Here is a 19036-nt window from a genome sequence, read left to right as displayed (position 1 = left end):
TTAAGTATAATATAATATATAAGAACAGATACTAGTACCTATATTACGAGTTCCTATAGTACTTTATATAGATTACTAAGATCCGGATATAAAAGTATTATAAGCAAAAATATAGTATTAGTTATATTTATTATTATAGCCTAGTTTCGAGTAAGCAGTTCTATTTATAGCTTTTACTAATAGTTATATGTAATCCGCAGTTCTTTAATAAGCTTTACTTAGTTAAGGGCATCTATTATCCTATATACTATACTACCTATATTACCTATAGCTTAATAGAAAATAATTAGAAATAGTTCTAGTACTTTAATAAGGCTATTTTATTAATAACCGGCTATAGTTTATAAATACTCTTTCTTATAGGTATTTGCTAGTAGCTAATTACAAATATATAAGTAATCTAGGACCGGTATAAGAAGTATTTCTATAATAACTTGGCCTATAAGCTAGCCTATAACCCGTTAATTAATTTCCTACTATCCTTAGTTAATTCTTATTATAATTATAGCCTCTTTTTACTTGATTTTAGCCTTATAGATCTCTAGTAAATACTTACGGATATTACCCTGCCTGAAAATACCTTTAACTAGACTATAAGTTACTATATAGCTAATCTATAGGTTAATTATACCTATAAGATATTACTAGTAACTATAATATAAGTCTAGCTAAATATAAATTAGTATTCTTGCTTTTAGATAATTATAATAGTAATTATAGACGATTTATAGACTATTTACTTCTACTTATAAGACCCGGATAGGACTAATAAAACGTTTCTTTATAAAACCCTCTATTACTATTACTATAGCTAAGGTAAGGTAGTTCTATATATAGTATTAACGGGTATTACGGCTTTTCTTTTCTCGGATAGATATATATTTTATTCCTAGTTCCAGATCCTATTCAAATTCAATAAGTTATCTATAAGTATAATTATTAAGACAAGCCGGTTTAGGGCTCTTTTATAATCTATAGACCTAATTATCTGAAATAAGGTACCCATATAATACAAGTACTACTTTAAGGTAATATACTAGCTAATAATTAATTTATAGTCGGTTATAGACAATATTCTCTTTAAAGAAATACCTGCAATCCTCGAGAGGAACTTTGCCTAGATCTTACTAGTAGTTCTATATAATTTATAGGCCAATATAATACGGGCCTACTTATAGCAAATATAGATCTGGCTATAGCTCTATTAGTTATTATTACGAATTAATATATAGGTCTATAATAACCTGTCCAAATAGGATTTTATAGACTGGATTAGTTATCTATTATATAACCTATTCTTAAATAAGTAAATTATACTCCTATCTTTTATTTTATATACCTAGTTAGTTACGGATCTAATTAATTATATTTACTTATAAAAATAACTCTTATAGGCCCTATATAACTACCGGGCCTTTAGTAGACAGGTAATCCTATTAATCCTAAATAATACGGTCTATAAGCTTAACTAAATAATCCTGGATATATTTCCTGGCCAGGAATAAATATATTTTATAGTAGATTTAGCTAATATAAATGAGGTGGATCCTGAAATTATAGAATTATCTCTAGAGATTTTATAAAGTATCTATTTACCGGATCTACCTCTTTCCAAGCTATAACTCAAGATTAATATACCCATAATACTCTTACGAAATCTCTGTTTATAAAAAGGGCTTTATAACGGGTTACAGATATTAATTTATAGCTTTGGGAGGTTCTCGATTTATATACGGCTACTAGATAGTAACTTTAATAGCTAATTATAGACGATTTTACGAATTAAGCTCTAATTAATAGATTAGTAATTATCTTTTATATTTTCCCATAAGTAGTTTCTACTTACTTTATTCTTTATAATAACTATTAATAAGTTATAAGGCCAGTTATTTGAGGTAATAGGAATAGATTTACGATTGCCGGTCTTTTCTTATAGCTAGTTCTATATAGCAGCCTTATAGGTAACCTTATAAATAGGGCTTTATATTCTTTTACTCTCTAATATAAATCATATAAGTAATATAATATACCCAGAAATATTATAAGGTCTTACTTAGCTTTTAATTTACTTACGGGCTATTTTTCTTCTTATACCGTTTATAAAAAGTTTATAAAGAGTCCGTACTAGCCTTAATTATATTCTAATCTCATTCGGGACGAGTTTAGGGCAAAATTATTACTAGCCCCGGAGCTTATATAAGGCCGCTAGTAATAATTTTAGTAAAGCGGCCCTAAACTCGTCTTTATATTATTATATATTTGGACTATCCTTAAGTAGTTAGCTCTCGGGACTTCTAGAAAAAAACTAGTTATATAAGGAATACCAGAATTACCTCCTTCTAGGAAATCGCATATTGGAATACGATTACATCCAAATCCTTAGGGCAAAGCTAGGGATTAGAGAGAAGAAGCTCGAGTACCTTTCTCTCTATTTTAGTAGTTCTGGAATACAAGGGGCTTTTATTATGATTTTTTAAAACTCGGGAGAGGTGGGATAAGGGGAATTCTCAGGGCTCTATCTAGCTCTCGAGATTCCTTAAAATCCAAGTTATATAAGGAATACTAAAACTCTCGTATACCGTATATTACTATTCTAATACCTAGTAAGCTTAAGGGAAGTTCTACGGGTATAAGAGAGAGCTTTATAAATAAGAATAAGGCTATAAGGGTTTATATAAGAAAAGAGGGAGCTTTATAAGCTTATAAGATAATTTAGAAGAAATTATAAATAAGAAAAAGAAAAGCTTTATAAATATAAGTAAAAGTTATAAAGAAATTATAAATAAAAGTATAATTAATAAGAAACTTATAAAAATAAATAAGGCTTAAAAGAGCCTATAAAAAAAGGCTATAATAATTTATAAAATAATTTTATAAATATAAATAAAACTTAAAAAGCTTATAAAAAATTAAAAAATCTTTATATATATAAATAAAACTATAAGAATTTATAAAAAGAAAAAAAGTATTTTATATATATAAATAAGAGCTATAATAATTTATTAAAAAAATAAAAAGCTTTATAAATATAAATAAGGCTTAAAAAAGAATTTTTATATATAATTTATATTAGAAATAAAAAATAAAAAATAAAAATAAACTAAATTTAATATATTAAATAATTAAAATATATAATTAAAATTATTTTATTAAAAGTAAATTAAATTAAATTTTATTAATTTATAAAAATATTAAAATAACTTTTAAATTAAGAAATATATCTTTAAGTATTTTAATTTAGAGAAGATTTTAAATATATCTAATAATATAAAGTTTTTAAAAAGCTCTTTTAATTAAAATTCTTTATATATAAAATTTTTATTTTATATTTAAAATTTTTTTTTAAATATTTTATATTAGAGAAAACTTATATTAACTTTTAATAATAATTTAATTTCAAAACTTATAAATAACTTAAAATATTAAATAATCTTATTATATAATATAATAGCTTTTATTTTTTTAAAAAAAATATTAAAAGATTTATTAAAATATATTTTTATATTTAAAAGAAATTAAAGAAAAATATTATATAAATATAATTTAAATCTTATATAAAGCTTAATAAATATTTATTTTATTTTTTAAATAATTTATATATATTTAGATTAAAATTTTAAATTAATATTCTTTAGTTTTTATTTAAAATACTTATATTATAAAAATTAATTTTATTAAACTTATATTATTATTAAGAGTTTTAATATTCTTTTATATAATTTAATATTATATATAATTATAATTATAAAAAATATTTAATTTTATAAGAGTTTTTAATATATAAGTATTTTTTTAATATTTTATAATAATATAAAATAAGTATTTAATTTAAAATAATATTTTAGATTTAGATTTATTATAATTTTTATTATATTAAATGTTTTAATAATATATAAATTTAATTAAACTTAAAATTTAAAAGAATTATATTAATATATATATTTAATTAAAATATAAATTAAGAGAATATTTTATATAAAAAGAATATAAGAGAAAAAAAAAGCTAAAGAAGCTTTATAAAAATAAAATAAGTTTAATATATTAAATAAAAATTTATAAATATAAGTTCTTATATATAGATATAAATAATTAAAATATATAATTAATATTTATATAATTAATAATTTTAATATTTTAAAGAAATTATATTAAGTTTAATATTTAAGAATTTATTCTATTAAATTAATTAAAAAAAGTTTATTATAAATTAATTAAATAATATATTATATAAGAAATATAAGAAATATAAGAAGTATAAGAAATATAAGAAATATAAGAAATATATTTTTAAATATTTTTAAAAAATCTTTTATATAAATAAATATTAATTAAAATTCTTTATATATAAAATTTTTATTTTATATTTAAAGACCTCTTTTAAAATAAACTTATATTAAATAATATTATTAATTTTTTATAATAATTTATTTTAGAAACTTATAAATAACTTAAAATATTAAAAGATTTATTAAAATATACTTTTATATTTAAAAAGAAATAAAGAAAATATTATTTAATATTAATAAATAGCTTTTATTAAAAAATTCCTAATTAAAAATAAGTAAAAATATTATATAAAGCTTAATAAACTCTTATTATTTTATTATTTATATATATTTAAATTAGTTTTTTAGTTTTTTAAACTTATTTATTTTTATTTAAAGAACTTATATTATTAAATTTAATATTTAAAAGAATTATATTAATATTATATATTTAATTAAAATATAAATTAAAAGAAAAGAAAAAGCTAAAAAAGCTTTTTATAAATTTTAATTAATTTTTTTTATATAGTTTATATTAGAAATAAAAGTTTATAAATATAAGTTTTTATATATATAAATAATTAAAATATATAATTAATAATTTTATTAATTTAAAGAACTTATATTAAATTTAAAGTTTAAGAATTTATAAAATTAATTATATTAATTTATAAAAATATAAAAATATAAAAATATAAAAATTCTTATTTAAATAATTTATAAATTAAATAATATATCTTTAAATATTTTATATTAAAGAAAAATATTATTTAATATTAATAAATTATATTTATTAAAATCTTTTTTTATAAAATACTTATTAATAAAAGAATTTATATATATTAAATTAATTTTTTAAAACTTATTTAAAATACTTATATTATTAAAATTTAATAATAATTATATATATATATTAATTTTAAATCTTAGTTATTAAAATATAAATTAAGAGAATAGTTTTAGCTTATTTTTAAATAATTTTATATATTTATAACCTATTTTCTTTCTTATATAATTTATTAAAAGTTTATAATAAGTTTATTACTAAAAAGATATTATTTAAAGCTACTCGGGACGAGTTTAGGGCAAAATTATTATTAGCCCCGGAGCTTATATAGGGCTACTAGTAATAATTTTAGTAAAGCGGCTCTAAACTTGTTTTCTCTATATTATCTTATATTTAGGCTACCCTAAGTAGTTAGCTTATAGGGCTCTATAAAAAAAACGGATTATATAAGGAATACTAGAATCTTCTCTTTCTAGGAAATTATATATTAAAATGTAATTTTATCCAAATCCTTAGAACTAAGCTTGGGATTATAGAGGAGATACTTAAGTACCTTTCTTTTTATTTTAGTAGTTCTGGAATATAAAGGGCTTTTTTTATAATTTTTTAAAGCTTAAGGAGAAAATCTTGAGTTAGGAGTTCTATATAAAATACAAAAAAAAAATCCTAACCTTATATTATTTTCCTTTTCTTTTTCTTTTTATTACTATAGATTCTTTCTGCTTTTATACTTCCTATAAGTAAAACCGGCCTGCTTCTGACTTTATTATAGAATAGGCTAAGCTATATAAAACTTACTATTATTATTAAGTTTGTATTCTCTCCTTTTTCTGGCTTAATTAACTAGTTAATAGGCCCAAAATATTACTAATTATAGCTAGTAGTATCCTATCTTATAAGAACTTAATCCAAATATCCTCTCTTTCTCCCGGTAATAATAATAGCTAATTACGGATATTTCTATAAATGAGCCAGTCCTATAGTACTAGTAATAGATCCGTTAACTGTCCGTTATAGCCCCCGTTTATATTATAGAGGATCCTCTTACTAACTTACCTATTATATGGCTTCTTGCCTTTCTCTCTTACTTCCGGCCAGCTCCCGTATATATAACCAGTCTGTTTATAGGTTACTATATAGCTTATTTTAGCTATATAGATAATTATTTTAAGGCCTATTATAAAAAGAGTAATATAATACTTCCTCTAATCTATAAGCCTCTTTTATATCTCTCTTATCTTTTTATAGGTAATAACTTATTCTATTAGGCCTTCCGGATAAATATCCGAATATATAACTATATTTTTGCCTTTATATTAATTAGCTATAAAAAGAATACCCGGATTAATTTCTTTTATAGGATCTAATACTTTTAGATCTATAATAAGCTCTTCTATTTTTAGGGCCTGCTCTAGCCTATTATATATACTAAACCCTTTTTTATATAGCTTTTCTTTTATAATCTACTTTTTATAACTAATATATAGGCTACTAATTTCTCTTACTTAGATTATATAGTTCTTTTATAGCTTATAAATATACTTACGGATTATAACCCGTTTATTATAGTCTATAAAATAGCTTATAAGTATCTTATAAACTAGTAAACCAATTTCCGGATCTTATTTAACCTATAAATATATTTAGTTCTCGAATTAAATATAGATTATTATTATAAAAATCTTTTTATAAATAATAAGGTTATTATTCTTATTCCGGATAAATATATAGATACAAGCTACTATAATCTGGTACTAATAGTTTATAAGGCAGGCTATAAGTATTTATAGATATATATAATTAATATTATATATATAATATATATATTATTTTATTATATCTTATTTTTCCTATATAATAACCCGGGCTAGTATTATAAGTTATAGTTATAGGACTATACCGGGACCTACTAGTAGATATAACTCGAGTAGTAGGCCTTTTACTAGTACTATTTCTATATCTGTCTAGCCTTTTCCCTATTCTTTTATACTAGCTACTTTTTCTAGTAATATATTATTAATATATATATTACTTATAAAACTACCTTATTTAACTAGCTTTACTTATACTAGTAAAATATCCGTATAGATATCTATATAGGACTTACGAATATTCTAATCTATAAGAATATCTATATAAATAATATTAGCTATTATTTTATTTTCCTATCTAGCTTTATAAATAATAATTGCTTTATATAGTAGTTCTTTTAAGACTTAATAACTATTATATAATACTTTAGTAAGCTAAGTTTCTTTATTACTTTTATAGCTAACCTATACTAGCCTAAAATTACAGATTACCTCTTAAATAGGCAGTAAATAATTAATTATCCGAATCTCTTTTACCGGGTCTTTATTCTAAAAATAAGAGAGCTTTTTATAGACCTTAAGAACTATATTTTCGGATAGTATATGAACTATATTTATATAATTAAGTACCAGAAATATAGCCTCCTATATATATATTTATTTTTATTTCTTAGAAGAGATACCGTTTTCTTAATTCTTAATTTAGTTAATAAGATAGTTTATACTAAGCTCCTAGACCCGTTATAGGATTCTATAAATAAACTTATGGCTATAGTTACTAGCCAGATATCTTATAGGCTATATGGCCTTAATAATAATCCGAAAGCCCTATATATAATCTATAATATACCTATAATCCCGCTTATATACTAGAAGAGGTTTCCTAAGGCATTTATAGCTATAATAATTATCTATAAAAATAAGTATTCCGAATACTAGTACCGGAATAATAGCTATATATTTATAGTCTATAAACCAGGCTTTCTAGACTAGGAAGTTATCTGTAATAATTACTAGATTATTTTATATAATTTATATCTTCTCTAGAAGTTCTATTTATATATTAATATTAAGGTTTATATATTTATATAAGTAATTAAGTATATCTATAAGTATATTTATAAAGAAATAGATTATATAACTATAGCTATTTCGGGAATAAATAATAAGATTACCTAGTATTTCCAGGCTTAATATATAGGCCCTATAAAGGCTTTCTAGTATCTATTTAAGTACCTAATATATTAGGAGTTTTCCCTAGTTTAATATCTTATAATCTACCTCTCTGGATAATATATTGTCTGTTTTATAGCCGACCTCTTACCCGAATAAGTTATAGACCGGGCTATAAATACCTATTTAACCTTAATAGCTTTCTTTAAATATAATATAATATATAAGGATAGCCGCTAGTACCTCTACTATAAGTTCCTATAGTACTTTATATAGGTTACTAAGATCCGGATATAGAAGTACTATAAGCAAGAATATAGTATTAGCTATATTTACTATTATAGCCCAGTTTCGGGCAAGCGGTTCTATTTATAGCTCTTACTAATAGTTATATACGGTTCGTAGTCCTTTAATAAGCTCTATTTAGTTAAGGGTATCCGTTATCCTATATACTATACTGCCTATATTACCTATAACTTAATAGAGAATAATCGGAAATAGTTCTAGTATTTTAATAAGGTAATCCGGTTAATAACCGGCTATAGTTTATAGATATTCTTTCTTATAGGTATCCGTTAGTAACTAGTTACAAATATATAAGTAGTCTAGGACCGGTATAAAAAGTATTTCTATAATAACTTGGCCTATAAGCTTACCTGCAATCTATTAATTAACTTCTTATTATTTTTAGTTAATCCTTACTATAATTATAGCCTCTTTTTATTTGGTCTTAACTTTATAGATTTCTAGTAGATGCTTATAAATATTGCCCTATCTGAGAATACTTTTAACTAGACTATAAGCTATTATATAGCTAATCTATAGATTAATTATATTTATAAAATATTACTAGTAATTATAATATAAGCCTAGCTAAATATAGACTAGTACTCTTGCTTTTAGATAATTATAGTAGTAATTATAGATAATTTATAAATGGCCCACTTCTACTTATAAGGCCCTAGTAATACTAATAAAACGTTTTTTTATAAGACTCTCTACTACTATTATTATAGCCAAAATAAAGTAGTCCTATATATAGTATTAATAGATATTATAGCTCTTTTTTTTTCCGAATAGATATATATCTTATTTCTAGTTCCGGATCCTATTTAAGCTTAATAAGTTATCTATAAGTATAATTACTAAAACAAGCCGGCTCGGGGCTCTCTTATATTCTATAGACCTAATTATCTAGAATAAGATACCTATATAGTACAAGTACTACTTTGAGGTAATATACTAGCTAATAGTCGATTTATAATTAGTTATAGATAATATTCTTTTTAGAAAAGTATCTATAATTTTCGGGAAGAACTTTATCTAGATCTTACTAGTAGTTTTATATAGTTTATAGGCTAATATAATATAGGCCTGCTTATAGCAGATATAGATCTGGCTATAGCTCTATTAGTTATTATTATAGATTAATATATAGGTCTGTAATAACTTATCTAAATAGGATTTTATAAACTAGATTAGTAGTCTATTATATAATTCATTCTTAAATAGGCAGATTATACTCCTGCCTTTTATTTTATATACCTAGTTAGTTATAGATCTAATTAATTATATCTATTCCCGAAAGCGATTTTTATAGGCCCTATATAATTACCGGGCCTTTAGTAAACGAGTAATCCTATTAATCCCAAATAATATAGTCTATAAGCTTAATTAAATAATTCTGGATATATTTTCTGGCCAGAAATAGATATATTTTATAGTAAATTCGGCTAATATAAATAAGGCAGATCCTGAAATTATAGAATTATTTCTAGAAGTTTTATAAAATATCTATTTACTAGGTCTATTTCTCTCTAAACTATAACTCAAGATTAGTATACCTATAATACTTTTACGAAATCTTTATCTATAAAAAGGGCTTTATAATAGGTTATAAATATTAATATATAGCTTTAGGAAATTCTTAATTCGAATATAGCTACTAGGTAGTAACTTTAATAGCTAGTTACAGACGATTCTATAGATTAAGCTCTAGTTTATATATTAGTAACTATCTTTTATATTTTCCTATAAGTAGTTTCTATTTGTTTTATTTTTTATAATAACTATTAATAAGTTATAAGGCTAGTTATTTAAAGTAATAGAAGTAGATTTATAATTACCGGTCTTTTCTTATAGCTAGTTCTATATAGCGGCCTTATAAGTAATCTTATAAGTAGGGCTTTATATTCTTTTATTTCCTAATATAAATCATATAAGTAATATAGTATATCCAGAAATATTATAAGGTCTTATTTAGCTTTTAATTTATTTATAGGCTATTTTTCTTCTTATATTATTTATAAAGAGTCTATAAAGAGTTTATACTAGCCTTTATTATATTCCAATCTTATTTAGGACAAGTTTAGAGCAAAATTATTACTAGTCCCAGAGCTTATATAGGGCCGCTAGTAATAATTTTAGTAAAGCGGCCCTAAACTTATTATTTCTTTATATTATTATATATTTGGACTATTTTTAAGTAGTTGGCTTCCGGGGCTTCCTGAAAAATATAAGTTATATAAGAAATACTAGAATCTTTCTCTTTTAGGGAATTATATATCGGAATATAATTATATCCAAATCCTTAGGGCTTAGCTTAGGATAAAAAAAAAGAAGCTCAAGTACCTTTCTTTTTATTTTAGTAGTTCTGGAATATAAGGGGCTTTTATTATAATTTTTTAAAGCTCGGAAAAAGAGAAAGGAAATTCTTAAGGTTTTAGCTAGCTTTTGGGGCTTCCTAAAAATACAGGTTATATAAGAAATACTAAAAAAAAACCTGGTTTTATTTTATTCTTCTCTTTTTCTTCTCTTTATTACTCTCTCTTTTATTTATATTATAGACCCTCCCTGCTTTTATATTACCTATAAGTAAAATTGGCTTATTTCTAACTTTATTATAGAATGAATTAAAGTATATAAGAGCTATAATTACTATTAAGTCTGTATTTTCCCCCTTTTCCTAGCTTAACTAACTAGTTAATAGGCCCGGTTAGCTACTAATTATATCTAATAATACCCTGCCTTATAAGAATTTGATCCGAATATTCTCTTTATTTCCCGGTAATAATAATAGTTAATTATAAACGTCTCTATAAATAAGCCAGCCCTATAGTACTAGTAATAGATCCATTAACCGTCCGTTATAGCCCTAGTTTATATTATAAAAAACCCTTCTATTAACCTATTTATTATATGGCCTCCTGCCTTTCTTTCTTACTTCTGGCTAGCTCCTATATATATAACTAGTTTGCTTATAGATTATTATATAGCTTATAGAGCCCTTTATTTTGGCTATATAGATAATTGCTTTAAGGCCTATTATAAAAAGAATAATATAATACTTCCTCTAATTCATAAGCCTTCTTTATATTTCTCTTACCTCTTTATAGGTAATAATCCGCTTTATTAGACTTTTTAGATAAATATCCGGATATATAATTATACTTTTACCTTTATATTAATTAGCTATAAAAAGAATACCCGAATTAACTTCTCCTATAGGATCTAGTACTTTTAGATCTATAATAAGCTCTTCTATTTCCAAGGTCTACTATAGCCTGCTTTATATACTAAACTCTTCTTTATATAACTTTTCTTTTATAATCTACTTTTTATAACTAATATATAGGCTATTAACTTTCCTTACTTAGATTATATAGTTCTTTTATAGCTTATAGATATACTTATAAATTATAATCCGTTTATTATAATCTATAAGATAGCTTATAAATATCTTATAAGCTAGTAAACCAATTTCTGGATCTTATTTAACCTATAAATATACTTAATTCTTAAATTAGATACTAATTATTATTATAAGAATTTTCTAATAAATAATAAGGTTATAGCCCTTATTCCGGATAAGTATATAAATATAAGCTACTATAATCTAGTATTTATAATTTATAAGGCAGACTATAAATATCTATAAATATATATAATTAATATTATATATATAATATATATATATTATTTTACTATATCTTATTTTTCCTATATAGTAACCCGGGCTAGTATTACGGTTTATAGTTATAGGACTATAATAGGATCTATTAGTAAATATAGCTAAAATAGCAGGTTTTTTACTAGTATTACTTCTATATTTTTTCGGCTTTTTCCTTATTCTTTTATACTAGTTATCTCTTTTAGTAATATATTATTAATATATATATTATCTATAAGACTATCTTACTTAACTAGCTTTATTTATACTAGTAGAATATTTATATAAATATATATATAGGACTTATAAATATTCTAATTTATAAGGATATTTATATAAGTAATATTAGCTATTATTTTATTCTTCTATTAAGCTTTATAGATAGTAATTACTTTATATAATAGCTTTTTTAAAACTTAATAGCTATTATATAATACTTTAGTAAACTAAGCTTCTTTATTACCTTTATAGCTAACTTATACTAGCCTAAAATTATAGATTATTTCTTAAATAAATAATAAGTTATTAATTATCCGGATTTCCTTTATTAGATCTTTATATTAAAGGTAAAAGAACTATTTATAGACCTAAAGAATTACTTTTTCGAACTATATATAAGCTATATATATACTATTAAATACCAGAAATATGGCTTCTTATATATATATCTATTCTTATTTCTTAGGAAAGAAGCTATTTTCTTAATTCCCGATTTAGTTAATAAAGTTATTTATACTAAGCTTTTAGATCTATTATAGAATTCTATAAATAAACTTATAATTATAATAACTAGTTAGATATCTTATGAACTATATAGTCTCGAAAATAATCCAAAAGCCTTATATATAGTTTATAAGATATCTATAACCCTATTTATATATTAGAAAAAGTTCCCTAAAGTATTTATAGCTATAATAATTATTTATAAGAATAGATATCCCGAATACTAATACCGGAATAATAGTTATATATTTATAATCTATAAACCAGGCTTTTTAGGCTAAGAAATCGTCTATAATAATTACTAAATTATTTTATATAACCCGTACCTTTTCTAGAAGTTCTATTCTTATATTAATATTAAGGTTTATACTTTTATATAAGTAATTAAGTATATTTATAAGTATATCTATAAAAAAATAAACTATATAACTATTAAAGTTTCAGAAATAGATAATAAGATTACCTAATATCTTTAAACTTAATATATAGGCCCTATAGAGGCTTTCTAGTACCTATTTAAGTACCTAATATATTAGGAGTTCTCTCTAATCTAGTATTTAGTAATCTATTTCCCTAGATAATATATAGTCTGTTTTATAAATAATTTCTTATCTAAATAAATTATAGACCGGGCTATAAATATTTATTTAATCTTAATAGCTTTCTTTAAATATAATATAATATATAAGAATAGCTACTAGTACTTCTATTATAAATTCTTATAGTATTTTATATAGGTTACTAAGATCCGGATATAGAAGTCCTATAAGTAAAAATATAGTATTAGCTATATTTACTATTATAGTCCGGTTTTGAATAAGTAATTCTATTTATAGCTCTTACTAACGGTTATATATAGTCTATAGTTCTTTAATAAGCTCTATTTAATTAAGGGCATCTATTATTCTATATATTATACTACCTATATTACTTATAGCTTAGTAAAGAATAATTAGGAATAGTTCTAGTATTTTAATAAGACTATTTTATTAATAACTAGCTATAGTTTATAGATATTCTTTCTTATAAGTATCTATTAGTAGCTAATTACAGATATATAAGTAATCTGGAACTAGTATAAAAAGTATTTCTATAATAACTTAGCTCGTAAGCTAGCCTATAACCTATTAATTAATTTCCTGCTATCCTTAGTTAATTCTTACTATAATTATAGCCTCTTTTTATTTGGTCTTAGCCTTATAAATCTCTAGTAAATACTTATAAATATTACCTTGCCTGAAAATACTTTTAATTAGACTATAAGCTACTATATAGCTAATTTATGAATTAATTATACCTATAAAATATTACTAGTAATTATAATATAAGCCTAGCTAAATATAAACTAGTACTTTTACTTTTAGATAATTATAGTAATAATTATAAATAATTTATAAACTACCTATTTCTACTTATAAGGCTCTAGTAGAACTAGTAAGACATTTCTTTATAAGACCCTCTACTACTATTATTATAGCTAAGGTAAAGTAGTCCTATATATAATATTAACGAATATTATAGCTTTTTTTTTTTTTAAATAAATAAATATTTTACTTCTAGTTCCGGATTCTATTTAAGCTTAATAAGTTATTTATTAATATAATTACTAAGACTAGCCGGTTCGAGGCTCTCTTATATTTTATAGACCTAATTATCTAGAATAAGGTATCTATATAGTATAAGTACTACTTTAAGGTAATATACTAACTAATAGTTAATTTATAATTAGTTATAAATAATATTCTCTTTAAAGAAATACCTGTAATTCTCGGAAGGAACTTTACCTAGATCTTACTAGTAGTTCTATACGGTTTATAGGCTAATATAATATAGGCCTACCTATAGCAAATATAGATCTGGCTATAGCTCTATTAGTTATTATTACGGATTAATATACGGGTCTATAATAACCCGTCCAAATAGGATTTTATAGACTAGATTAGTAGTTTGCTATATAATTCGTCCTTAAATAGGCAGATTATATTCCTGTCTTTTATTTTATATACCTAGTTAATTATAGACCTAATTAATTATATCTATTTATAAGAATAACTTTTATAAGCCTTATATAATTACTAGGCCTTTAGTAAATAGGTAATTCTATTAATCCTAAATAATATAGTCTATAAGCTTAACTAAATAATTCTGGATATATTCTCTAGCTAGAAATAAATATATTTTATAATAGATTTGGCTAATATAAATAAGGCAGATCCTAAGATTATAGAATTATCTCTAGAAATCTTATAGAATATCTATTTACCAGATCTGCTTTTCTCTAAGCTATAACTCAAGATTAGTATATTTATAATACTCTTACGGAATCTCTATTTATAGAAAGAGCTTTATAACAGGTTACAGATATTAATTTATAGCTTTGGGAAGTTCTTAATTTATATATAGCTACTAGGTAATAACTTTAATAGCTAATTACAGATGATTTTATAAATTAAGCTCTAATTAACGGATTAGTAACTATCTTTTATACTCTTTTATAAATAGTTTTTACTTACTTTATTCTTTATAATAACTATTAATAAGTTATAGAACTAGTTATTTAAGGTAATAAGAGTAGATTTATAATTCCCGGTCTTTTCTTATAGCTAGTTCTATATAGTAGCCTTATAGATAACCTTATAAATAGGACTTTATATTCTTTTATTCTCTAATATAAATTATATAAGTAATATAATATACTTAGAAATATTATAAGGTCTTATTTAGCTTTTAACTTATTTATAAGTAACTTTATATACTTATAGGCTATTTTTCTTCTTATATTATTTATAAAGGGTCTATAAAAAGTTTATATCTAATTTATATATTTAGCTAAAACCCTTTACTAACTAAGTTATATAACTTTGGCCAGGGCCTTTATTATATAATATACCTCTTTTAATTCCAAATTCATTTGGAATAAGTTTAGAGTAAAATTATTAATTGGCCCCGGAGCTTATATAGGGCTGCTAATTAATAATTTTAGTAAAGCGGCCCTAAACTTGTCTTTTCTATATTGTCCTATTTTTAGGCTACCCTAAATAGTTAGCTTATAGGATTCTATAGAAAAAACGGGTTATATAAGAAATACTAGAATCTTTTCTTTCTAGGAAATCGTATATTGGAATATAATTATATTCAAATCCTTAGTACTTAGCTAGAGATTAGAGAGAAGAAGCTCAAGTACTTTTCTTTATATTTTAGTAGCTCTAGAATACAAGTAGCTTTTATTATAATTTTTTAAAGCTTGGAGGGAAATCTTAAGCTAGGGGCCCCGTAAAAAGCACTAAAAAAAAATCCTAATCTTATATTACTTTTCTCTTTTTCTTCTCTTTATTACTATAGATCTTTCCCGCTTTTATACTTCTTATAAGTAGAACCGGCCTGCTTCTGACTTTATTATAAAGCGGACTAGATTATATAAAACTTGCTATTACTATTAAGTTTATATTCTCTCTCTTTTCTGGCTTAATTAACTAGTTAATAGGCCCGAAATATTACTAATTATATCTAGTAGTATTTTACCTTATAAGAACTTAATTCAAATACCTTTCCTATCTCCCGGTAATAATAATAGTTAGTTATAAATATTTCTATAAACGAGCCAGCCCTATAGTATTAGTAATATATTTATTAATTATCTATTATAGTTCCAATTTATATTATAGAGGATCTTTTTACTAACCTATCTATTATATGGCCTCTTGCTTTCCTTTCCCGCTTTCGGCTAGCTCCTATATATATAACTAGTCTACTTATAAGTTATTATATAGTTTATAGAGCTTTCTATTTTAGCTATATAAATAATTACTTTAAAGCCTATTATAAAAAAGATAATATAATACTTCCTTTAATCCGTAAGCCTTTTCTATATCTCTCTTATCTCTTTATAGGTAATAACTTGCTTTACTAGGCCTTCCGAACTAATATCCGGATATATAATTATATTTTTACTATTATATTAATTAGCTATAAGAAGAATATCCAGATTAATTTCTTCTATAGGATCTAGTACTTTTAGATCTATAATAAGCTCTTCTATTTCCAAGGCCTATTATAGCCTGCTCTATATACTAAACCTTCCTTTATATAGTTCTTTTTCTATAACTTGCTTTTTATAACTAATATCCGGACTACTAACTTCTCTTACTTAGATTATATAATTCTTTTATAGCTTATAGATATATTTATAAACTATAACTCGTTTATTATAGTTTATAAGACGGCCCATAAATATTTTATAAGTTAGTAAACCGATTTCCGAGTCTTATTTAACTCGTAAATATACTTAATTCTTAAGTTAGATATGAATTATTATTATAAAAACCTCTTTACTAGTAATAAGGTTACTATTCTAATTCCGAATAAATATATAAATATAAGCTATTATAATCTAGTACTAATAGTTTATAAGGCAGGCTATAAGTATCTATAGATATATATAATTAATATTACTTATATAATATATATATTATTTTATTATATCTTATTCTTCCTATATAATAACCCGGACTAGTACTATAAGTTATAGTTATAGGACTATACCGGGACCTGCTAGTAAATATAGCTTGAATAATAGGCCTTCTACTAGTATTATTTCTATATTTATTTAGCCTTCTCTTTACTTTTTTATACTAGCTACTTTTTCTAATAATATATTATTAATATATATATTATTTATAAAACTATCTTACTTAACTAGCTTTATTTATATTAGTAGAATATCCGTATAGACGTCTATATAGAACTTATAGATACTCTAATTTATAAAAATATTTATATAAATAATATTAATTATTACTTTATTTTCCCGTCTAGCTTTATAGATAGTAATTATTTTATATAGTAGCTTTTTTAAGACTTAATAGCTATTATATAATACTTTAGTAAGCTAAGCTTTTTTATTACTTTTATAACTAATTTATACTAGCCTAAGATTATAGATTATTTCTTAAATAAATAATAAATAAATAATTATCTAAATTTCTTTTACCGGATCTTTATTCTAAAAATAAGAGAGCTTTTTATAGATTTTAAGAATTACGTTTTCGGATAATATATAGGCTATATTTATATAATTAAGTACTAGAAGTATAGCCTCTTATATATATATTTATTCTTATTTTTTTAGAAAAGATACTATTTTCTTAATTCCTGATTTAGTTAATAAGGTAGTTTATACCAAGCTCCTAAACTTATTATAAGACTTTATAGGCGAACTTATAATTATAGTTACTAGCTAGATATTTTATAGGCTATATAGCCTTAATAATAATTTAAAAGCCCTATATATAATTTATAGTATACCTATAATTCTATTTATATATTAGAAGAGGTTCCCTAAGGTATTTATAGCTATAATAATTACCTATAAAAATAAGTATCCCGAATACTAGTACCGGAATAATAGCTATATATTTATAATCTATAAACTAGATTTTCTAGATTAGGAAATTATTTATAATAATTATTAGATTATTTTATATAATTTATATTTTTTCTAGAAATTCTATTTATATATTTATATAAATAATTAAGTATATTTATAAATATATTTATAAAAAAACGAATTATATAATTATAGCTATTTCGGAAACAAATAATAAGATTATCTAATATCCCTAGGTTTAATATATAAGCCCTATAAAGGCTTTCTAGTATTTATTTAAATACCTAATATACTAGAAGTTCTTTTTAGTTTAATATCTTATAATTTATTTCCCTAGATAATATATAATTTATTTTATAGCTAATCTCTTACCTAAGTAAGTTATAGATCGGACTATAAATACTTATTTAATTTTAATAGCCTTTTTTAAATATAATATAATATATAAAAATAACTACTAGTATCTTTATTATAAGTTCCTATAGTATTTTATATAGATTATTAAGATCCGGATATAAAAGCCCTATAAGTAAGAATATAATATTAGCTATATTTACTATTATAGCCCGGTTTCGGATAAGTAATTCTACTTATAGCTTTTATTAATAGTTATATATAGTCTATAATTCTTTAATAAGCTCTATTTAGTTAAGGGTATCTATTATCCTATATATTATATTACTTATATTATTTGTAGCTTAATAGAGAATAATTAAAAGTAGTTCTAATATTTTAATAAGGCTATCCGGTTAATAACCGGCTATAGTTTATAAATACTCTTTCTTATAAGTATTTACTAGTAGCTAATTACAGATATATAAGTAATCTAGAACTAGTATAAAAAGTATTTTTATAATAACTTAGCCTATAAGTTTACCTATAACTTATTAATTAATTTCTTATTATTCTTAGTTAATTCTTATTATAATTATAGCTTCTTTT

Source organism: Hyaloscypha bicolor, assembly GCF_002865645.1.
Source record: "Hyaloscypha bicolor E unplaced genomic scaffold K444scaffold_113, whole genome shotgun sequence".
NCBI classification, from domain to species: Eukaryota; Fungi; Ascomycota; class Leotiomycetes; order Helotiales; family Hyaloscyphaceae; genus Hyaloscypha; species Hyaloscypha bicolor.
The sequence above is the reverse complement of the archived record's forward strand: the minus strand, read 5'-3'. Positions refer to the sequence as shown.